Raw genomic sequence first — 24,478 nt, 5'->3', positions numbered from 1 at the left:
AGAGGAGGGTAGCTTCTAGTTCCTGGTCTACCTCTGGCAAGAACTGATTTTAAAGGAGGCACACATCTTTCTGAGGGCTTCCTTGGTGGCTCTGATGGTGAAGAATCTGCCTGCAATGCAGGAGACCCAGCTTCGATCCCCTGGTCAGGAAGATCCCCTGGAGGAGGGCATGGCAACCCACTCCAGTATTCTTGCCTGGAGAATCCCATGGACAGAGGTGCCTGCGGGCTATGGTCCATAGGGTGGCAAAGAGTCAGACACGACTGAAGTAACTTAGCACACACGCTTACATCTTTCTGACCTTCAATACACTCATTCCAAAAAATGGGAATTAAAAAAAAAATCTACCTTCCGGGGGTCATTAAAAAGCTCAAATAACAATGGATGTGAAAGTGTTTTGAAGACTATAAAGTATTATACAAATGTCAAGCAATAGAAAGTAATGACTTAAGCAGTCCCTGCTTACTAACTCTGAAGCAAAAGACTAGCAGTTCAGCGGTCTTTCCATTAAGCAGAAATCTCAAACAATAAGAATTTATAAAAGGCAGTCCTTTCAAAGGTCGAAGCTCTGTTGCTTTGGCGTTAGCAATTAATGAGAATTACATTAACATCAAAGAATTCGGTCAGAGGGAAGAAGTCGCCTGTGAAGAAAGCAGGCCTGTCATTTTATTCACAGCAGACCCATTCTGGCTCCACTCTTCCTGAATAAACCGGGCTCAGTTACTGCAACTCTTGTCTGAAATCCAAAGGGGTTTCTTAGCCAGAGCCATTGAACATTTCTATTCAGAGAGAAGCTTCCAGATGAGAGATTAAAGAAAAGCTTCTCCAAGTCCGTGCTAGAGCATATAAACCGGCGAAGAGTTTTCCGTGAATGTCTTTGAGAAGATGATGCTTGGAGAGAAGTTTTGGAAATGGGATTTGCTGTTTCAGATACACAGAGTGTCTATTCTGAGTTTCTAAGGTAGAAAATGTCCTCCCGGAGCAGTTTTACCATCTTCCTGTCTGGAGAAGGGCGCTCTTCAGATGCCATGGTAACAGCACGATGCTGGTCAAGTGTGTTGTGTCTGGGGTACAGCTTAAGGAGCTCCAAAATGCTGCCTGAGAACATTCGCACGAGAGCCCTATTGGTATGCTTGAACTGGATGCACAACAGAAGCTTTTCGGGGACATACACACTTGTAAGCCTTGACCGGGACAGTACTGGGGCAACTGGGTGACTACAAGACATATCGCCAACAACTCTCAGTAGGCGTGATCCCCAGGGAGCTGCAAGACTATTCAGGGGTGACACAGTCAAGTTTTAGCTTTGTTTTTTTTTTTTACTTATTTATTTTTAATTGAAGGAAAATTGCTTCACAATATTGTGTTAGCCTCTGCTACACATCAACATGAGTCAGATCTAATGAGGTGGATGAACCTAGAGCCTATGACTCAGAGTGAAGTAAGTCAGAAAGAGAAAATCACATAACGTATATTAACACATATATGTGGAATCTAGAAAGATGGTACTGATGTACCTCCTTACAGGGCAACAGTGGAGACGCAGATATGGAGAACAGACTTATGGACACGGGCGGGTGGGATTGGGTAGGAAAGAGAGGATGGGACAAACAGAGTAACACGGAAGTTTTAGTTTTTATTCCAAAATTTACATTTTATCATCTAGTTTTTACTGTGACTTCAAGTGTGGAAGTCCTTCACAAAGATTACTTCAGCTAAATATAGACACGAGAAAAAGTCGACAGTTGACCATGGGGACAGCAATGGGATCAGAAAGAAGTTTAAGCGGTTCATTTGGGCCTTCAAATGCACATCACCTGCAAAATCACGAAGGTGAAAGGGGAAGTGTTGGCTTATAAGAAGGAGAAGCGTTTGGCTTTCTGGATGAGGTGGAATCACATCCAGCACAGGGGATTCTCGAAAGTCTCCTGAGGTCATCTCCCTAAAGATGAGATACTTTCCCTTCACCCCGAAGTACTGAACACGTGTCAGACGATGGAGACTTCCCCTGCACTGTGGTTAGTGTACACCTGCATGTTTACATTATTGTCATATTATATCAGGAGTCACTTGGGAGCTTGCCATTTGCATGAACCAATGACCCCCTCCCCATCATTTCTATATATGTGAAAGAAATTTGATCTATGACTCCAAAGAAAGGCCATGAGTAAGCTGGACTTCTTCAGGAAATATTTAGGAAACACGTGCTCTGAGCAACATGGTGAACCAGGAGCTGAAGGAGAAACAAAAGAAACCTCATACCTGCCCTTTTATACCCCCTGGTGGAGGAGACAAGACAGACTCACTGAAAAGAGTCTGGTAGCATTTTGTTCTCTTTCCCTTGCCTCTTAGTCACTCCCCATTTCTTTATTGGCCTAATGGAGTCCTCTTGGCCTCAGCTTCCACCCATCGTGTCCATGAACCACTTTCTCCATCTTCATGATACCCCTATCCGACCCCACTCACACACCTTGGCCTCCCTTCCTTCTGTACCCAACATGAGATGATTATGCTCTCTCCATAGACCCCTCAATATCTCTGCTCTCTTTCCACCCCAATCCTGGATAATCCTGTATTCTGTGTTCTCTGCTCTAACACTCTTAGAGAAAAGCCATGTAACCATGATGATGCCTTCAATGAAATGATGAAGAAAGGACCACTGGCGAATGTTGACTCCCTAATTAGAATGTAAATTCCTTGAAGGAGGGACTGTGTCTCACACTGCTTTGTTAAGCTCAAGGACACCTCAGCAGGTGCAATAAATCCTTGCTGCAATGAATTGATACCAAAAACAAAAACAAAAAAAAATCAGAAAAGAAGGGTCCATACTCATACTTGCACAAATAGATTTTTTTAAACTTTTGCACATGGTTTATATGCAAATAAACACAGTTATTCCAAAATTAAGCATTCAACCAAAGAGCCTTAAAAAATAGCTGCCAAAAGTTAAATGTGGTGGAGTTCAGAGCTGTAAATCTCTTCAAACTTCTTTTATAATTCAGAATTGTTACAACTTAACATGGTTCTTTCTGGTAATTAAAGCAACGTAGTAAGAGCTCACTATACTGCATGGCAAACCACCTCTAATACTTCACCAGGTAGCAGCCTTCCTCAGGTTGTATCTGTATTTTTCCCAGGGGAAAATGAAAGGGTGTCTCCACATTAGCCAGAAAGGCAAATATCAAAGAAATCCTGAAACACCATGTTTCAAAGAGAAGACAGCATCCTATGAGGTTCCCTGTGAGGTGTCAGATTTCAATGGGATGTTGCTGCCTGAACGAGTCCCCCAGTGAACCCTGCAGTCTTTGAGGCCTCACTGGGAATACAGAACACCCTTCCCTCCCACTAGCAGCAGCGCTGTCTCAGAGCCTGGCGGGGGACCGCGCTCTGCCAAGCCAACTGCACCACAGGCCATGATCCTCACACCAGCTTGACAGGACCAAGCCCAAATGTCACCCAATGATCCCACAGATGTAATAATATCTGGCAAGAGGCTGATTGGACAGCACACGATGTCACTTCCTCTAATTAAGAAACACTCGAGAAAAACCAAAATAGCCACAAAGCACTGTCAGCAAAGCAATCAGCAGCAACAATTAGCCATCAGCTCAGTCCTGAGCTGAGCTTTGCGGAGGGAGCAGGGAGGGAGCAGAGCTGGTGGTTATGAGAAGAGCAGCCCAAACGGACCCTGCTGCACACTGAGGGCTTCTGCAGCAAAACCCTTGGGCTGGGAGTGGAGGTGGGGCGGGGGTGCGGGGGTGGAGGCGGCAGTTTTTTGGTTGGTTTTTGTGCAGCAGTAAAGGGGCCATCATAAAGAATCCTGCAGCAAGCTGCCCAAGCAGCTAGAAGTCTACTGGCTGCAGCCCAATGCTGTTTACTTGCCCTGAATCACCCTTCTTCTTCTCAACCTGAAACAATTCTAAAAACCTTTCAGACCTCTAAGAGGTTCATCCCCATCTCCTTTTCAAGAGTTTCACAACATCAACACATGTGAATTCTCCCTTTTCTCAACTATTGCAAGAGATTACTATCGATTTTACAAGGTCATTAGAAGTAGGAGTTGGGGGAAATACTGGGTTGGCCAAAAGGGTCATCTGGGTTCATGACATCTTATGGAAAACATGTTATGGAAAAAGGTGTTTCCATAAGATGTATCCATAACATCTTATGGAAAAACCCAAACAAACCTTTTGACCAACCCAATATATAAAGAAATAAAAATAACACAATTGTCATAATATATAATAAGACATTGTGTGTGTGTATGTGTGCGTGGCACACATGTGTATTTAACAGTTATTAGGAGGGCATCATTCTCTCCTTCCCAGCATTCCTGCCTGGGCACATAAAACAAAATTGTTTGTCTTCTTAAAAGTGTTAGAAAGTGACCTCTACACTTCACGACATCCCTTCATTCCTCCTCAAGGGAGTAACTTCTTGGATTGCTCAGACTGAGTGAGGGCAAGTGCATGGAAGTCTGGACAGCTTCCCTTCTCTCTATTTCTGGCTTCAGCAGCATGTATTTTTCTTTCCCATGAAAGAAATCTTCAGCAATAAAAGTAACAGGATACCTGATTCTAGTTGATCTTGTCCATGATTTAAGCTCATCCTTCAATCCAGGATTATCAGGAGTGAAGCTGAAACTTAGCTCCCTGTCTGATAGCTGCATCTAGTTCTCTACCCATAGCAAACCCAGCCCTGACGTCTTTTGCACCAACAATATGCCCAACTCTAAGACGTATTTCCCAGGCTCCCCTGCAGCTAAGGGTGACCACTGAGATTAAAGCATAATTCACTGGTCCCAGGAAACCAGGGCAACTCTTCGCTTGGGCTCACTCAGCTAAGAGGCATGATCTTGTGCCCCTCTCTGTCCATTTGCTTGGAATACTTCCATGATGGCTGCAAGTTGAACAAGATATGTTAAAACAAGTTAATGATATAGCCAGAACTCTTTGACTTGATGTCTCTCACGAAGGCATGTGGGGTTGGGGTAGCAAGGAGGAGGCAAAGGGAGGGGAAGGGAAAGGCCTCACAATACTGGGATACAAAAGCAAGGTAAAGACAAAAGGAAAGCAGATGGTATAATCCAGCAATCTTGGCCAACATTCCTGATGAAATCAAAAGAAAGACAACAAATTAGGAAATAGGATAAATGTAAAATTAAATGTAAATTTTAAATTTACATTTAATTAAGCTTAAATCAATTAAATGTAAAATGTATTGCAAGTTGAGAAAAAAATAGAGAAAACTAAAATTCTGGCAGCACAGCCCCATCACTGCATCAATAGAACACTCAAAGTTGGAAAGATTCAAAAGCTGAGGGTCTCTTGGCAAGAACTTTGTCAGAGGGGTGGGTCCTTGCTAGAACCCTTTAGGTCAGGCTGTGAAGCATCAATAGAAATTTCATGGAGCAACTGTTGTTTGCACTGAACCCAAGGTGGAGAGGAAGACAGAACTGCCCCTAGGAGGCAGGCTTCAAAAATCTAAGAAACCCCTTTTTATAAGAGGAAGCAACAGAAAAATCCCTGCTACAAGAAAGACTCAAGGTTGTTGAGTGCTAGGAACCCAACGCTCAAAAAAGAATTTGAAACTAAGAAGCTTTAAATATGCATATCAGTGGTAATTGTTCAATTAAATTCAATAATTTAACTAGAAAAAAATTTAAATGTTCTAATTTAAATATGTGTGCACCATTCTTAAATTTAAGTAGGGTTGCTTTCACAATATTTTGACTTTGAAGGATCTTAATCTCATTACGAAAAACACAGTTGACAAAAAAAAAGAAAGAAAAAGCAGAAAGAAGGTAAAGAAACAGTGATTGTGTGAAACACCCCTTCTCAAAGTGCACATGACTCCCTCAAGGGATCTCGTCAAAATGCACATCCCGATTCATCAGGTCTGAGCATGGGACCTGCGATTCTGTACTTCTAACAAGCTCTCAGGTGATACTGGAGCTGCTGGTCCTGCTCTGATGGCAGAACAAGGGACTCTCAGGCCTAGGATCCTGCACTGACACAAAGAAGAAGTCTGCTACCATTGCAGGGAGCTCTCTCCTACCCAAGCCACCTACAGAAGCAAGCAGACACTGAAAGCGATGAGGAGCAACAGGAACACAGGCAAAGCCCCAAGGCCTGCCCAAGACGGAGGGTGGACCAGAAGAACAGGGAAGCCCCCAACATGGCCACAGCTTTGGCCTGAGTGTGGAGGGTCCACTGAAAGCTGAGGACAGAGTCTAGACGATGAGAAAAACTCTCTGCACACCAGGCCACACACTAAGCATGAGGTAACTTCAGTTCACGACTGGAAACCTTTGCAGTTCGGTGGGCAAGAGAAAGTGACAACAATCAGAGGAGTCCTGCTGCGGCTGCTAAGTCGCTTCAGTCGTGCCCGACTCTGTGCGACCCCACAGACGGCAGCCTGCCAGGCTCCCCCGTCCCTGGGACTCTCCAGGCAAGAACACTGGAGTGGGTTGCCATTTCCTTCTCCAATGCGTGAAAGTGAAAGGTGAAAGGGAAGTCGCTCAGTCGTGTCCGACTCTTCGCAACCCCATGGACTGCAGCCCACCAGGCTCCTCTGCCCATGCGATTTTCCAGGCAAGAGTACTGGAGTGGGTTGCCATTTTCTTCTCCACAGAGGAGTCCAACCCCACCCAAACTCCCAACGGCTAATCTTATCAACTGCCAACAAAGGACTAAACCATTGTTACATTAACCATCTTGCAAAAGAAGTGCGCCCATTTCTGGGTGGCAATATTATCAATTTTATTACCTACTACTCTTCTACAAACAACATCCAATCAAAATTAAGAAGACATTCAAAAGACCAAGGTAAAGCAACTGACCAAAATAAAGCTACCAATGGAACTAGACAGAGAGATGACCCAGATAGTAGAAAAATCAGAGACTTTAAAATAGCTATGATTGGGACTTCTCTGGTGATCCAGTGGTTAAGACTCTGAGCTTCCACTGCAGGGGGCAAAGGTTTGATCCCTGGTCAGGGAACTAAGATTCTGCATGCCAGGGCCAAAAAATAAAAAATAAAATAAAAATGTCTTCTCCAAAGAAGATACACAGATGGCCAGTAAACACATGAAAAGATATCAGCATCCCTCATTACTAGAGAAATGCAACTCAAAACTACACTGAGGTATCACCTCACACGGTGTGAATGGCCATCATCAAAAAATCTACAAACAATAAATGCTGGAGAAGATATGGAGAAATTTGCGTTCCCCTCCTTGCACTGTTGGTGGGGATGCAAATTGAGACAGTCACTATGGAGAACAGTATGGAGATTCCTTAAAACCTAGGAATAAAACTACCATATGACCCAACAATCCCACTACTAGGCATATGCCCTGAGGAAACCATGATGAAAAAGACACATGTACCCCAATGTTCATCGCTGCACTGTTTACAATAGCCAGGACATGGAAGCCTGGCATGCTGCAGTCCATGGGGTTCCAAAGAGTGGGACACGACTGAGCGACTGAACTGAACTGAGGACATGGAAGCTACCTAGATGTCCATCAACAGATGAATGGAAAAGGAAGTTGTGGTACCTATTCTCAATGGAATATTACTCAGCCATACAAAGGTACATAAACACAGTGGAATATTACTCTGCCATTTGACTCAGTTCTAATAAAGTGGATGAACCTCGAGCCTACTATACAGAGTGAAGGAAGTCAGAAAGAGAAAAATAAATATCATATATTAATGCATATACATGAAATCTAGATGGTAGTCATGAACCTATCTGTAGGCAAGCAATGGAGACACAGACCAAGAGAACAGACTTATGGACACGATGTGAGAAGTTGAGAGTGGGATGAATTCAAAGAGTAGCACTGAAACATAAACATTATCATGTGTAAAATTAGATAGCTGGTGGAAATTTGCTGTATGACACAGAGAACTCAAATCCAGTGCTCTGTACAACCTAGAGTGGTGGGATGGGGTGGGAGGTGGGAGGGAGGTTCAAGAGGGAGGGGACATACATATATCTATGGCTGATTCATGTTGATATATGGCAGAAACCAACACAATGTGCTGTGCTAAGTCGCTTCAGTCATATCCAACTGTTTGCGACCCTATGGACTATAGCCAGGCTATAAATTAAAAATTTCTGCTCTTTGAATGATGCAATCCACAGGCTGGGAAAGAGTATTTGAAAAGCACACATTTGATTAAGGATTTGTATCTGGAATAATATTTTATTGTAGCTCAAAAATGAAAAGATAGATGACTTTATTTTTAAAATGGGTGACTGATTTGAACAGATACTCCACCAAAGAAGAAGGAAGATGGCAAAGAAGCACATGAAAGAATGTTCAACATCCATCGTTAATGATTAGGGAAACAAGAACTAGAGTTATGAGATACAACTACATACCAACTCATATTGCCCAAATTACAGAGACTGACTATACCAAGTTCTGGAGAGCTCGTGTGTGTACTAAGTCACTCAGTCATGTGTGACTGTTTGCAACTCTATGGACTGTAGCCCACCAGGCTCCTCTGTCCATGGGATTCTCCAGGCAAGAATACTGGAGTGGGTTGCCATGTACTCCTCCAGAGAATCTTCCCAGCCCAGGGATCGAACCCGGGTCTCTTATATTTCCTGCATAATTCTTCATCACTAGCGCCATCTGGAGAAAGACCATGGGGCAACTAAAATATCATGCATTGCTGAATGGAATGCAAAATGGCACAATCACTTTGGGAACAGCGAGAGGGATTTTTCTGTATAATGTTAAATTAATGTTAAATATATGCTTGCTACATAGTATATGACTCAATAAACCTACTCCTAGTAATTTACCCAAGAGAAAGTAAAACATATATCCATACAAAGACTTACAAAGTGAGCAATTATAATAACTTTATTCATAAGAGCCAAAAACTATAAATAATCTACATGTTCATCAACTGGTGAATGGATAAACAAATTGTGTTCCATCTACACAATGGAATTCTACTCTAAAAAAAGAACAACTGGTACTGTAACACAGGGATGAATTCTTGAGATTCTTTGAGATTTTTAAAAAAGAAATCTGAAACAAAAGTCTACATATTCTATGCCTTCATTTATATATCCTAAAAAAAAGAAAGATCTAGGGACAGAAATCAGATGAGTGATTGTTACTACAAAGGAGCATTCTCTCAGAGATTGGGTATGTTCTGCATCTTGATTGCTTATAGAACTGTTCAAGCTTATCAAACCATCAATTTCAAGAGAATGAATTTTACTGTGTAAATAACAAACAAATAGACAAACAGCTGTAACCGAAGGATGGCTCCTGATCAAGTGCACGCCCACACAGGGAAAAATCCATCTTGACCCTCTACCTCCCATCGTGCACAATAAAACCAATCCAGATGTATTGTGGCTCAAATGTAAAAAGAGAATAATATAACTTTCAGATGAAAACGTACAACTTCTTGGTGATCTTAGAATACGGCCAAGATTTCTTAAATAAGTACAATAGTGCCAACCACAAAAGGGAAAAAATGGATAATTTACACTATTTTAAAGGAATTTCTGTCCACAAAAAGAGTGAAAAGGTAAACCACAGGAAACAAAAGTAGATATTTACAACATATATATTCTAACAAGACTTCAAATCCAGAACACATATTATTAAAAATATCTGGAATTCAGTAAGACAATTCAACAAAACAACCCAATTTTTTTTTTTCAGAAGACCTGAATAAGCACTTCCCTCTTTTTTTTTTTTATATGACTAGAAAGGGCTTTTGACAAAACAAGATATTCAAACAGTCAATTAACATATGAAAAAGTACCCAACTTCATTAGCCTACAAGCAAATACAGAACTACAATGACACTGTAATACTTCACACCCACTAGTACAGACTAAATAATCAAATAAAACAGAAAATACCTTGTGCTGAAAAGGATACAGAGCAATCAGAACTCTCATATACTCCTGCTTAGCGTGTAAATTTTAAATCAATACAACCATTTTGAAAAAATGATATTATCTGCTAAAACTGAATGTATACTTACCCCCCTGATCCAAAGATTCCCTTGCTGCATATATACCCAACAGAGAATGAATATATAACCAAAAATAAAATTTGTCAAAACTGACTCAAGAAGAAATCAGAAAATGTAAATAAATCAGAAATTAAGTGAGCAGGTAAAAATTCTCCTTTCAAAGAAAACAACAGGACTCAAAATGTTTTACTCCTTTATCATCAAACATTCAAGCAGCAAGTAATTCCAATATTTTGAAAACCATTCCTGGCAAGGAAAATACCAGAAAGGAAAACTGTATCCAATCTCAGGACTAAAACTAAATCTTAGCTAAAGATAGAAAGGATAATGCATCATGACCAAGTTGGTTTTATCTTAGCAATGCAAGGTATTTAATATTAGAAAATCAATTAATAGAAATTACTATGAACAGATAAAGAATAAAAATCATTTTAACAGCTTTGTAGATTAGAAAAGCATTCAATAAAATTCAATACCTGAAATAATTAATTTGCTTTTAGCAAATGAGGAATAGGGAAAAAACTTCTTAATCTCATAGAGACTATTATTAAAGTAACTTCATCAAATGATTTAAGTTTGCCTACTGTTGGATATTTCAGTTCTCTCCTCTTGTTTTGCTTTATCTGGCAAGTATAGTTTACGGTGTGATGAACACCTTTGTGCACGTTAATCTAACTTCCCTGTGCAAGCTGTCTAACTTCTCTATGTTTCAATTTCCTCCTGTATAACATGGAAATAAACCTAACTTAAGGGTTGTTGCAGGGATTAAATAACATATTGGATTTTGGTCTCAGGAAATCTTAGGAGAAAGTCATGGTTTATAAATCTGAGGAAATTTGTTCTGCATTTACCTGGTAGAGGATCTCTCAAAGCACACTGCAAGCTCAAGTCAGAAGAAGTCACTCTGTCAAAAAGAAAGAAACTTATTGGTATAGGTTATCAGCAACTACGGATGTAATATCTGAGGAAAGCTGTCAGTGATGGGGACTATTGTTTGGTACAGGATTCTCTTGCATCATTTGATATCTTCTCTCCCTCCCAGCTACCACATCTCTTGTTCAGTGAAGATGACTACTACCACATTCCCTTCATCTGCCCTTGATCTACAGCATTCCATTTTTGCACGGTAGCTGGAGCGAAGTTCTAAAACTTGAGCATGACACACCACACCCCTCCTGAAACCCCTCCCATAAGCTCCTCTTATCCATGGGATGAAGGCCAAGTTCCCTGGCATGACTTGTAAGGCCCTTGGCCATCTGAGGCCTGCCTGCTTCTCTAGCCTGTCTCTCATCTCCGTACCACTGTCTGGGCCCCACTGCACTGGACTTGCTTCCGTCTCTCCTAGACAGGTCCCAGCTTTCACACATGGTTCCCTCTGCCAGGACTACCCTCCCCTTCCCCAACTCACCTCCACCTGGCTAACTCCTACTCATCTTTCCATTCTCCGCTAAAGTGTCACTCCCTCACTCGGGCCATCTGCTCCCCTTGACCATGTTTTAAGCTCCTTTGTTTATACTTCCAAAGAAAGCTGCAAGTCTTCTCTATGATATCATACACGCAACTACCTATCCAATATATCTGGTCTTCCCTGTGAGCCCAGTGAACATATCTGCTTTGTTTATGGCTTGTACCCTCATGCCAATCCCAGTGCTGGTCTCACAGTAGACATTTAATAAATACTTATTGAGTCAAAGGATTACTAAACTCATTCCTCAGTTCTTAGCTTTCCAACTCATCTTTTGATTCATAATGATAATTTAATCAACTTCCTACTTCATTACCATATTTCATTGATTAAGATTCACTGGTTGAGAGAGATAACACTATTTTATGTAACATTAGGAAAGAAAAAAAATGGTTGCAAATTAAACTGTGATACAATAGTAAGATTAAGAATTCTTATCTTGTATTTACTGAAAAGGCTCTATTAGGCTTACTAAGAGGCTAAGTGGGTTTTATTATACTCATAAAAAAGGAAAATGTAAAACATTAGTGAAATAAATTGGTTGGGTGCTCCAATTTAATTTGATTTAGACACCACATTCAAAACCCACACTTCTGAATCACTTTTGTCACAGGGCCCAACAACTGTGTTTTTCCACACAATATTGTCCTCTGTGCCACCAAGAAACTCAGTGATGTAGTGTGTCTTAAAAGAGTACTGCATTTGGGATTTCCTTCTAGGTTTTTGATGCCTTTCCACAGTGTTGATGCTGCCAAGAAAATCTTACTAACAGGTGCCAGCAGAAGACTTCACTAAGCACCTAGGACCACATCCCTCTCTCTGGTGATCACGGAACGGACCACGAACTGAAACAATGAGCGGTTTCCTGTGCCCCCAGATCTACCAAGTCCACGTGCGCACGGGAGACGCAGCTGCAGCGCAGCCATCGCCTGACCAGCTGCAACAAAAGATGCTTTCAGTCTCAGACACAGCTGGGTATCAGAGCATTAAAATGTGAGGAAAATAAAGCATGTCTTAGAAGCAATGAAATATGGGAGGTCAAAAAAGACTCTTCAAGAGAACCTGGGAAAGTTACTAAAAGGAAGAATGTGAATTCATTCTTTCCCTCTCCTTCCCTATCTCCCTCTCTCTCTCTCTCTCTCTCTCTCTCTCTCACACACACACACACACATACACACACACTCAACACTCACTCATGGTCAGAGGCATGACCAGCAGCTCTGATTCCTCGCCTGCTGGGGCTGGGAGGGTGCAGGAGGCATGAGCTGAGGAGCCAGCCCCGCCCTGCAGCAGGTGCTTCCCTGCTGGAGGAAAGAGGCATTTCCTTCCTTTCTGCCAACCCAGCCGCACCCCCATGGACAGTGTCCTCCCAGAGGGACTCCGTCCTCTAACTACATTTTAACCTATTCAAATACCTTTTGTGCTTATCTTTTCTGGTTAAAAAAAAATAACAACATGAAATCGACCTTCTTAAAATTTTAACTGTGTAATATAGTCTGGTTAATCACTGGCACAATGCTGTAGAGCAGATCTCTAGAGCTCATTCATCTTGCATAACTGAAACTTCACACCCACTGAAGAGCAGCTCCCCTTTTCCTTCTCCCCCAGCCCCTGGTTCCCACCACTCTGCCTTCTGTTTCTACGGGTTTGAACGTTTTCATCGCTTGAGTAAGTAGAATCATGCAGTACTGGCTGATTTCACTTGGCTTAACATCCTCAAGGATCATCCATATATTGCATCTGACAGGATCACCTTTTTTTGAAGGCTGAATAATATCCCATTATGTGTATACACCACATGCGTGCGTGCATGCTCAGTTGCTTCAGTTGTGTGTGCCTCTTGCGATCTTATGGACTATAACTCGCCAGGCCCCTCTGTCCATGGGACTCTTCAGGCATGAATACAGAAGTGGGTCACCATGCCCTCCTCCAGGGGATCTTCCCGACCCGGGGATCAAACAAACATCTGCCTATGTCTCCTGCATTGCAGGCAAACTCTTTCCCCACTGAGCTACCTGGGAAGCCCCATATACCACATAAAATAACACTTATAAGGACATAGCTTTTAAATAAATGGAAGTTTCTTAGAAATGTGTTATCACATTAGAGCAGAGCAGACTCCAGTGTCAGAGGTTTTCTCATTCTCAGCCCAGCATTCCAGGGCCTCAGGATCTCAGCTTGTGAATACTTGATCATGGCTGGGAAAAGGATGAAGACAGGGACACCATTTGAAAAGCCTCTCTGTGCCTCAGTTTCCTCATCTGTAAATGGTCACAGGATTAAACAATATAGCCGTTCAAGGTCCTAGCAAGAAAGAGATCACATACTCAAATGGGAGCTTTTATGAAGGGGATTATTTACAAGATGTAGACAGGATTAAAGAAACTACCAAGGGATGGTAAAGCAAGACCTCTTACTGGCCAAATACATGATTGATGTGGTCCATGGACACTAGCCTCCCAGGACCCAGAACAGCGTGGAGAGGAGGGGAGAAGGGATTTGGAAGAATAGAGCATGTCCATCTCGGATCATCTCTGAGTTCCCACAGAGCTGCAGTATCCTATGGCCTTTTTCTTACAGAATTAAGTTTGCCATAGCAAGAAAAAGTCTATTTACTCTAAAGATTGGAGAGAAATCCACCAGGATGCATTTTCTCACCATTCTCTTAGCTCAGAGAGCAGCACTCATTTACTGCTTTTGGAAAGAGCTCAAGTTGAGATCACACTCAATGGGCTCTGTTTCTCTTTCACCGAGCTCTTACAAACGTAGTCAAATTGTGTTTTGAGCTAGTAATTGATCTTTCTCCCTCCTTGTCTTATCCCTTGAGATCCTTCCCTCTTTCCAGAAGGAGGTTCCCGCAATGTCCACTACCTCACAGAAGAGACATTCCAGCAGGAGCAAAATAAAGGCTCTTGGCTTTCTAAACCCAAGTGCCTGGCATCTCAGAGCACACACAACACGAACAATCCAGAGCAACGCTGACCACCTGCTCTCGCCCACCAGCCCACACCCAGGCCTGAAAGTCTGGAGAGAGAGCTGGGACCGAGTAGACATTGGTGAGCCTGAGGAAAGGGCCCCCGAGTCCTTCCCCCACAATGCTGAGACTGTAGATGGTCAGAACCACACAAGCTCTTTTCCCCTCCTCACTCACAACTCATCTTCAAACCTCCCTTCTCCCCTCCCTTGGCTGCGCTGAGCTCCAGGAACCGCCCATCTGCCCAGCAGCAGCAGCCAAGTCCCAGGGGTGCTCAGGACTCCCAGGGGTGCTCAGCCCCAGGATGGCACTCTGAGATTTTTAATTTTAAGAATCAAGGATCCCTCTGAAGGCTTGATAAAACAGTTGCTTCTAAGGAAGTTCCCAGGATCACTCAGCCTAAAGATCCAGGCCACGGGCTGGGTAGCATACTGTAGCATCCATCCCTTCCAGAGTTTAGAGACACTGCTATGGCCCCAAATGTATGAGCTTTGGCTGCGACTGTTGCACAGATGTCCAGCTGGGCAGCCGTGGCCATTAGAGAGACGTCATGCAGTGTGGTGAAAGCTCTCTCAGAATACAGGGGAGTCACACCGCCTTGAAACAAACATCCATTTGGAGAAAAACAAAAATAAGCTTTCTGAGTAAACATGTTTTTTCTTCTTTCAGAGGAGTTAAGACTATTTCCCAGAGGCTTTATAAAGTGAAGAAAGACTTGAAGTTCTGGCAAATAACAAACTAAAAGCAATAGGGAGGCTGCCCTCCTGCCCATTCTGAACGAGGAGGGGAGCTGAGCAGAGGGTTCAGTGCTCAGTTGCTAAGTCATGTCCGATTCTCTGCAACCCTACGGGTTGTAGCCTGCCTGGCTCCTCTGTCCATGGGATTCTCCAGGCAAGAATACTGGAGTGGGTTGCCATTTCCTTCTCCAGGGGATCTTCCCGACCCAGGGATCAAACCCACACCTCCTACGTCTCCTGCATTGCAGGCAGATTCTTTACCGCTGAGCCCCTGGGGAAGCCCAGTGAACTGATGGCTGCGGCCAAATTGCTTAACCTCCCCGCATCTCGTTTTTCTCATCTGTAAAAATGCCAGGGGTTTGTGCTCAGTCACTCAATCGTGTCTGACTCTTAGCGACTCCATGAACTACAGCCCTCCAGACTCCTCTATTCATGGGATTTTCCAGGCAAGAATACTGGAGCAGGTTCCCATGAAGATAATTATCGAGGCCCCTTCCATCTCGTACAGTGTATGACTTTCAAACTAGGAAAGGAACTTTCCAGCTCAGGGTCCAAGGATTTGCCATTGACAAATGAAGCAAAGAAGGAAGAATTGTCATCATCAGCCAACTGGGCTCTAGCCTGACAAATACCAGAAAAGAAGTGCTCTGCAGATTCTGTCATCCCGGCCCACATGCATGCGGGCTGCAACTCATCTCAGATGATACCGCACAAATGGGCTATTCCATGCATCTCAAGAATGCTCCAACCATATTAGGAATTCTCCTAAGTGGCTTCTCTGCAACATGGCACAGTGTTGCTCCTGACACGGACATTTCAGTCAGTCCCGAACTCAACTCTAGACGAAAATATTACAACTGGATGACTGTCAAGTGCTCAGTCTAATCACTGCTATTCTTTTCCCAGAGTCCTTAAAAATAAGAGTACCAGATGTTATGCTTGTATATTTAATGGGAAACTGAACGGGGAAAAGCACAAAATGCAGCAAGCCTAGTTGTAATATTTAACTGTTTTTGAAAACCCACCATCTAAACATACCCAAGTAACATATTTTCAGAACTGTGACAAAGTCAAATGTCTTTCAAACACACACACACACACACACACACACACACACACACACACAAAGCCTGTCATGAGTAATTCAAAATAAAGCAATCTGTCAGTTGTAAAATTCAAGAACCCTTTCCTAAGTAGTTTGAATGCGTCCAACTCTCTCAATAGATACCATATTAACATATGAAAACTATTCCGAGAATTCCATCAACTTCAGAAAATATCAACTAAACAGTTACTTAGTTAACATCAGGCTGGATCTCCTACAGGTACTTAGCGCTTATCAGAGTGTGTGCTAAGTCGCTCAGTCGTGTCCGACTCTCTGTGACCCTATGGACTATTGCCCGCCAGGATCCTCTGTCCATGGGATTCTCCAGGCAGGAATACTGGAGTGGACTGCCATGCCCTCCTCCAGGGGATCAGGGACTGAACCTGAGCCTCTTACATCGCCTGCACTGGCAGGCACATTCTTTACCACTAGCACCACCTGGGAAGCCCCAGCACTTATCAGGAACAGACCTAACTCGTCACGTGTTACCCAAACCAGTCCCCCTCCTGCTATCCTGCTATCCCTTCTTATTAATCACACAAACGAGGAACCTGAACATGGTCCGCTTTCTCTTCTCCTCAATAACCAGATTCCATAGATTGTGCTTACAGAGTATCTTTGTCTTACTCTGTCTCTTTACTGCCACTATCTCAGATCAAACCTTCATCCCCCATCTGCTGAACAACTGCAAGGTTTTCCAGCTTTTGATGTCTTCAGTGAATTCATTCATCCTGGAGATTTTCTTTCTCAAATACACAACTGATATGTCACTCCCTTACTCATACCACTCGTCAGTGCCTCCCTGTTACTCAGAGGAAGGACTCAATATTCAAGGTGGTGTCTGGCTTCACACTCCACACTCCAGCCTTGTCAAACTCTGTGCAGTTCTCCACTGATTGGTTTCCATTGTGATACTCAGGTCTCCACGTCCTAACTGATCAACACCTTCCCATCTCACCTTCTACAAGGGCCCATCTAACAACTCTACTTCTTTCAAGATGAAAATTCCTTGACCCCACCTGGCACTACCCTCTTCCTCCACTGCTGAGCTCCAGCCATATCCCTGTAGGGTCTTCTGCCCTCCACTGGGTCTCAAGTTCAAGATGGTTTCCTCAGAGAGATCTTCCTTGACCCCCAAAAGAAAATTTTATCCCTCTCTGATGTACTTTGCAACCTGCTATTCCTTGCCCTTTTTGCATTTATCACAACTGACAGCTGTATGCTTATTTTTGTGGTAGGTTAGTTCAAAGTTCACCATCCTCAGTGGACACTTACCTCTGTGAATTAGGAATAGTTTAGATCCAAAGTTAATCCCCAGAGGCCTAGCACTCAATAAAAATTTTAAGCCAATGCATGGTATCTCTGGCCTCGTTGCTTCTATGAATAATTTTCCACTCATTACCACCAAGCAATTAAGGATCATTTCCTCTCTTGCAGCTCAGACAGGTCCCTGAAAACACTTAAGTCAGAGCATCCATGATGCCTCATGCTCTTCCACATCATTCTTCTACTACAAGCTCCTTGTATTGTTCCTTGCAAAAGCTGTGTCATGTCTTTGAGGCAATTCTTCTTTAAGGCAGAATAAAGAGGGTACACAGGGGGACATATGTTTTCAGATATTCATTGTGAAGGTGCCACAAGAATGGCAGCAAGATAATTTGGTACTTCAATTGGCATTTAATTGCTTTTGGTTTGTTTTTTTTTGCAACACCAAATAACAAATATGAACTTACTATGCTTTTCCTTTATGCTCAATTCTAACTAAATATTGTATTGCTCTTAGGTACCAGGTATCCCACTCAGTGTCACTGATCTATCCCCAGCATCTAGCATAGTGCTTGCATGCTGTAGGTACTAATAAATGATGAAAAATGAACAAAAAACAAATAACAGAAAGAAAAATGAACAATTCTTATCCTGAAAGAATTTACTACTTAAAGAAATAAGCAGCAGAGAGTCAGACACGACTGAGCGACTTCCCTTTCACTTTTCACTTGCATGCATTGGAGAAGGAAATGGCAACCCACTCCAGTATTCTTGCCTGAAGAATACCAGGGACGGGGGAGCCTGGTAGGGGTCGCACAGAGTCGGACATGCCTGAAGTGACTTAGCAGCAGTAGCAGCAGCAGCAGCAGCATGCCCAAATTTTGAACTCATTATAGATAGCTCATGAAACTGCAGCTTTTATAAGAGTTTCATATGGTTTAATCTAATACTTATGCAGAGTACTGTACATGCATTCATTTTTTCATTTTTCCATGTTTATTTTTAACTCATCCATTTGGACAAGATAAATTGTGGTGCAAACAGCAGGTGTATATAACCAGGTTAACCATATATTTTGGTTTGCCTGACACCAACCTGATTTAAGCACATGGCCTGAAATAAATATTTTCATTATCAATAATTATTTCATAGTCACTATAAATGTTTCACTCTCAAACGTGTCCCAATTTGGATGACGAAACTCCGCAATCTGCTAAAACCCTCTTAAGACATTCTAAGGCTTATGACCACAGCCATAATAAAGCTTTCTCTCTCTCTGGGTGTTAATGCTTTCTCCTTTGAAGAGCAAAGATTGTGTATGAGCAGAATAAATACTGACTTCCCCTGAAGCCTCATTCTGAGGGGATGTCAGATTCAAGGAAAACAGAGTCCAAAAGTAACTAATAAACATAATCTTTCCTGGTTCTGGAAAAATACTAAAAAGAATCTAATACATAGCTCACAGCAATATTTCTTCCAATTTCCTTCCGCTCCTCTCCAAGGCCCCACACTTCAGAGCTACAGGGTGGGTGTGGGCCACAGGAGCGGAGCTTGGGCCTTTCTAAAGCCTCAGGACCAAACTCCCGCCTCTCACTCACTCCAGCCCATTAACCGATCTTTAGAGTCTTCATCAGGGAATTCTAAAAAGCAGAGAGCAGATCTGGCAACTCTCTTTAGAAGAGAGAGGAGGAGGAAGAACCTGAGGAAAGGCAAAATTCTTTCAAGGGTGAGGGGGGAAGGATTTCGAACACTGTATGTCAAAAATAAGTTACACACAGACCAAAAACAAGCACAGAGTCTACACAAGATTAAGAGAGATGAAAGAGACATAATGGATCAAATGGATTCAAGGTCCAAAACTTGTTTGAAGACATTTGAGTATGGACTGTATATTAGATGACTTTGTAGAATTACTGTTAATTGTCTTGGGTGTAATAATGACATTGTGGTTACTTAGAAGAATGTCCATATCCTTAAAAGAAACATGTGGAAGTATTTAGGAGTGAAGTACCATGATGTACTCAAACTATATACAAATGATGCAAAAAGAGAATGTGGACATTTATACATACATCGTACTTAAACACAAACTTAATCCGACGTGTATAAATATGAGCTAAGCGAGAGAGGAAAAGGTCATGTAGCAAAATGAAGGGACTATCACTATGTACAGTTCTGTTGACTTCTCTGTAGGCTAATTTTAAAAATGAAAAGAAATGGAAAATAAATAAATAATAAGTAAATAAACAAAGTCCTTTTCACGTGCATATTCAATATTCCACACAATATCCGAGTACTCTTTGAAGCTCCAACTGCAATGATCCAAGGAGGAAACAATGCCCACAGCTTTTCATGTTGGGAGAGACTGTTTATTAAATCCTCAGGGAATCTAACTTTCTGATGGGAAAGTAATAGCTCCAGGCAGTGCCATGAGGAGGACTAGCTCTGGGAGGAGTCAAAACTGATCTCTAGCATTTCCTGATGGCCTCTGCAATGTGGGCCCTGCCCCAACACAAGGCAGTCTCCTTTCTGTGAACTTTGTTGCCCCTTTGCCCACTGTATGTGGGTTCCATCACCCCTCCTGATAAATGAGCAGTTAAAGAATGAGTATGAGGCAGCCCCAATCCCCCAGTGACATATTCCATGGGTGACTACTTAATTCATCACTCAGATCAAGATACTTTGGAGAAGGCATGTACTTCCTAGGTCACTACAGTCATGTCTGACTCTGCAACCCTATGGACTGACAGACTCCTCTGTCCATGGGATTCTCCAGACAAGAACACCGGAGTGGGTAGCCATTCCCTTCCAGGGGATCTTCCCAACCCAGGGATGGAACCCAAACCTCTTCCGTCTCCTGCACTGGCAGGCAGGTTCTTTACCACTAGCATCGCCTGGAAAGCCTAAGGAGAAGGCAACAGGGAGTTAACCAGACAGGGTACTGGGACAGCGCATACTCTGAGACTACCCAGGAAAACTGGAACTGTCTCAATAACATTTGGGTATATGTCCATCCTACTTATATCCCATAAGCACACGTATCAAACAAATATGTAAAGGATGCCAATAGCAATCTTTAACCATATATCAAAACAATATGAAGCAACTGCATAAACAAATTGCTTGGGAATTCACAGGAGGAATGAAGTAATTCCTTTGGAGGGATCAGGAAGAGAATCCTGGGGAAAAAGGAATTTCAAGCTGGTGTTAAGATATTATAGTAAGATTTCTGCAGTTAGAGATGGGAGGCAAGGTCACTCCAAATGGAATTACGTGAGCAAAAGCCAAAGTAGGAAAGCATGGGGTATGCCAGGGAAATGGGAACCATCTAATACAGCTGATCTAAAGAAGTGCCCACAGAAAAGCCAAGGAGATAAGCCAGGGGAGGTAAACAGGAATTGTAGGAAAATTGCATGCTCTGTTCAACAGGCAATAGGGAGTCACTGAGTGTTCAGAGGGAGGATAGTAGTAAGACTGTGAATGGCCTTGACTGTCAGGCTAAGAACTTAAGCCTAGGGAATCAGACAGACTTTTTCCAGAAGAGTCTTATAAAAATACCCATAAGTATAAATCCATATTCTCTATCCTAAAAACATGAATGATATAAACCAAAAGTGGTAAAGAACCCACCTGCCAATGCAGGAGACATAAGAGACGTGGGCTTTATCCCTGGGTCAGGAAGATCCCCTGGAGTAGGAAATGGCAAGTCAGTCCAGTATTCTTGCCTGGAGAATCCCATGGACAGAGAAGCCTGGTGGGCTACAGTTCATGGGGTCATACAGAGTCAGACACAACTGAAGCAAAGGGACATTTTCCAGAAGAGTCTTACACAATAAAAATACCCATTTTTGTAAATCGATATTATCTAGCCTAAAAATATAAATGATATAAACTAAAAGAAAACTGTCACAGGTGTTGACGCCATAAGCTTCTCAAAACCACCTTTACTCTCTCCTGTGGGAGGTTCTCTTTTGTATGCTGGGTCAAGTATCCCTTCTTCCATCAATGTTTCCCCATCAACTTCTCACTTCTGTTGCCCGAAAACCACTGTCACAGAAATAGAACTGAGAGAATTAAAAAGTTCAGAATGTCCAAGCTTGAGAGGATGAAGACAGAAAACACAGCATTTGAACTAAAGAAAAGCAAGTTACCCAGAGGCGAGGGATGTGATAAATTTCCACTGGGCATAGGAAATTACATTTTCAAGGCACAGCACATTTTGAAAGCAAGTCTTCTACCCCACCCCAAGAAGCCTGAGGCAGTCTCACATTTAATAAGATTAATTTATCTCTCCCAAAGGTTAATCTACAGATATTTATTGGATTACATAGGGAATTTCAGGGGAAGAGCAGTAAAAGACAGTTTTTCAGCTGTTTTTAATTCTATCGTAGGTACGTTTGACTAGGCAAGAGCACATGCCTCATAGAAGAACAAGTCATTCTGGAGAAAAACTATTAATATCAAATCTTTCCGGAAAAGGTGGACAACACTGGCAAAGCAATCTCCTTTTCAGAGGAGAATGGCCCAACAGGAAGCCAGTGCTCCAGACTCTCAGTACAAAGCCAGGAATATTTGTAAACAGAAAGCACATATTCTCTTTCTATAGAGGGTGTGCCTGCTCTTCAAACATATTCCCTGGTCAGTTAAGGCCATAAATGAATGGAGAAAAGGCTGAGCTAGAGAAGTTGTTCTTGAGTTTTCAGTCCATGGAGTTTATATCTACAAAGGACATCCGGGAAAAATAAACAGGAGACAACTTTAAGAGGCTTCTGTCAGGCTTTGAGGTTTCAAAAAGATAACTGCAATTAAACGGAACACATCAAATATGCTTAAGTCCACAAAGTCATGCACATATATATATATATATATATATGCATACTATTGGAAGATGAAAGGGAATCAGATTCATGATTTTGATGCTTGGTAAATAAAAGAGTCAAATATTTATCTTGTCTCTCCTATGTGAATAGCACCACTAGGTAATCAAAAAGTAGATGAGGGGAAGCAATTCTTTATCAAAGTAGTCCATCTGATAAATGAAAAAAATAAGTCTAAAATAGAATATAACCATTTTGCCAGCCCCAATGAATAAAGGAATCCAAGCACTGAGCATCAGCAAGAGTTAACATCACAAAAAGGACAAGACAGATACTACATGCTTCCTGATGGAAGAACACTCTTAGAATGTTGCCAAAGGAATTATATCTGAGTCTGATCAAGCCTCTAAATCCAGCTACCACATTACAGGGCTACAGAAAACAGAGGAACAGTGGAATGTGTCATGACCGTGAGAAACTCTACGGGTCAGCAGACTGGGTTCATCCACAGATAAACTATAAGGAAAAGAAAGAGATGGAGCAGGAACCTATAGATTAAAAGAAAGCTGTAGCTTTTTTTTTTTTAATAAGCACACTCATTTTTTTAAAGCTGCTAAACTATAGGACCTAAGGATGCATATTTGGGTGATCACTGTTAAAGCATAGGTAATGGTTACTTGTGAAGGAAAGTAAGGGGTTGTGATTGATACAGGGTACATGGAAGGGACTTCTGGAGTGGGTTTTAATTTCTACTTGCTGAACTTTGGTTGTAGTTACAAATGCTTTTGCCTTATGGTAATTGACTAAGCAGGACTTCCCTCATAGCTCAGTTGGTAAAGAATCCACCTGCAATGCAAGAGAGTTCAATTCCTGGGCTGGGCAGATCTGCTGGAGAAGGGATAGGCTACCCACTCCAGTATTCTTGGGCTTCCCCTGTGGCTCAGCTGGTAAAGAATCTGCTTGCAATGCGGGAGACCTGGGTTAGATCCCTGGCTTGCAAAGATCCCCTGGAGAAGGGAAAGGCTACCCACTCCAGTATTCTGGCCTGGAGAATTCCATGGACTCTATAGAGTGGGTCACAAAGAGTCAGACACCACTGAGTGACTTTCACTTTCACTTTCTAATTGACTAAGCTATATATTTCACTTGGAAGAGGGGATCTATCTGTTTTGTTTTACAACAAAGTAACTTGATTTTTCAAAAAAAGAAGATACTTCTAGCAAACTCCTTGCTGCTGCTGCTGCTAAGTCACTTCAGTTGTGTCCGACTCTGTGCGACCCCATAGACGGCAGCCCACCAGGCTCCCCCGTCCCTGGGATTCTCCAGGCAAGAACACTGGAGTGGGTTGCCATTTCCAGTATGAAAAAGGATCTAAAGAAGCTTCTGATATTTTCCAAATGGGGAAGTACGATAGCTAAATAATGCAACAATGATTTATATTTGCGGAAGGAGAGTTAAAATATATTTCTATAATCAATATTAGAATAATTCCACTAGGAAGAAATATAATTCAATGAAGAAAACATGAAAGGGAAGATGCTGACTGGCTATGGCCTCCATTCCCAATAAATCTCATCGTGATTCCCTAAAAGTGTTATAGCTTATCCCCCCACCCCCAGCCAAAAAAGGGAATAATTTAACAATCATGGGGCAAGCCCTATATAAAAATCAAAACTTAGAATACTAATGTTTTGGAAAAACATCAGGCTTTTCTGCTGGTTTTCTCCCTCAGAGAAACAGCTGCTGATTTTTCCCCTTGAAAGCACATTCCTAGGCTCTTGAACTCCTGGCCTTGGACACTTAATGACCACATGAACAAAGGTATCCACTATAAATTAATTGTGTCATTTGATCCTCCATACCACAAAATCAGTTAATGCAGTCACAGTCTGTCAAATATATATATATGATAGGTCTACAGAAGGTCTGGAAGTTACTAGCTATATAAGGTTATAAGTTATATAAGTTATATAATTAGGTGATTCAGCTTCCTATAGCCACTACTTGTGCTATATTGCTTTCCCTTTCTCAGCCCACACCCACGACTTCATAAGGAGCTCCCTGTAACCAGTTAATGATCAAAAAAGAGATT

At 42.2% G+C, this 24,478-nt stretch overlaps 1 protein-coding gene across 1 annotated transcript in view; it reads right to left on the bottom strand.

Moving 5' to 3' along the window:
- NCALD (neurocalcin delta) overlaps window positions 1–24,478 on the bottom strand; it is a 477,985-nt gene that overhangs the window by 317,996 nt on the left and 135,511 nt on the right. Inside the window, exon 2 of the mRNA XM_052651509.1 lies at window positions 10,874–10,926. The gene's annotated coding sequence lies outside the window, so the exon portion shown is untranslated. The remainder of the gene's footprint in view (window positions 1–10,873; window positions 10,927–24,478) is intronic.

This window comes from Budorcas taxicolor, chromosome 14 (genome assembly GCF_023091745.1).
Source record: "Budorcas taxicolor isolate Tak-1 chromosome 14, Takin1.1, whole genome shotgun sequence".
Taxonomy (NCBI): Eukaryota; Metazoa; Chordata; class Mammalia; order Artiodactyla; family Bovidae; genus Budorcas; species Budorcas taxicolor.
This window is presented reverse-complemented; position numbering and strand designations above follow the sequence as displayed.